Below are 606 nucleotides of genomic sequence, written 5' to 3'. Positions count from 1 at the left end.
CTTTGAAATTATGTTAGGGGCCGGCCTGACAGCTCAGTGGACTAAAGTATCTGCTTAGGCAGAGCACAGCAGCCAGGTTGATCCCTGACCTGTCTTGCTGGCCCCACCCCTGGGGCACACAGAGAAGGCAATTGAATCTGGGCATTGAGAGCAGGCGACTGACTGAGAAGTGCTCCCCGGAAATGCAGTGGCGCAGCAGAGCTAGGGGGCCTGAGCTGACAGATAAGCAGCGCAGCCAGCTCGACGAGGGAGCGGACTGGCGAGTGCAGGGTGCAATCATGATCACCTCAGCCGCTGGAATTATTTCTCTTCTGGATGAAGATGAACCACAGCTTAAGGAATTTGCACTACACAAACTGAATGCAGTTGTCAATGACTTCTGGGCAGAAATTTCTGAGTCTGTAGACAAAATAGAAGTTTAGTATGAAGATGAAGATATATCCGACCAACCCCAGGCCCTGCGAGTGTGGGGGAGAGCTTCTGCTCTGTCCTATGCCAGCCCACCACTCCAGGCCCACCGTGTGAGAGAGGCACTTCCCCGTGTTCTCCAGACCTCCCCCACCTGGCCAGACCCAACACAGCCTGCCCTCTGAGTGAAAACTTCCA

At 54.3% G+C, this 606-nt stretch overlaps 1 pseudogene; it reads left to right on the top strand.

Moving 5' to 3' along the window:
- The first annotated feature begins 278 nt into the window (after positions 1–278).
- Positions 279–606, top strand: part of LOC101589653 — an 18,952-nt pseudogene continuing 18,624 nt past the window's right edge.

This window comes from Octodon degus, unplaced genomic scaffold, assembly GCF_000260255.1.
Source record: "Octodon degus isolate 3935 unplaced genomic scaffold, OctDeg1.0 scaffold00042, whole genome shotgun sequence".
In the NCBI taxonomy this organism is placed as follows: domain Eukaryota; kingdom Metazoa; phylum Chordata; class Mammalia; order Rodentia; family Octodontidae; genus Octodon; species Octodon degus.
Note: the sequence above shows the minus strand (reverse complement) of the source record. Positions and strands in the feature narration are given on the sequence as shown.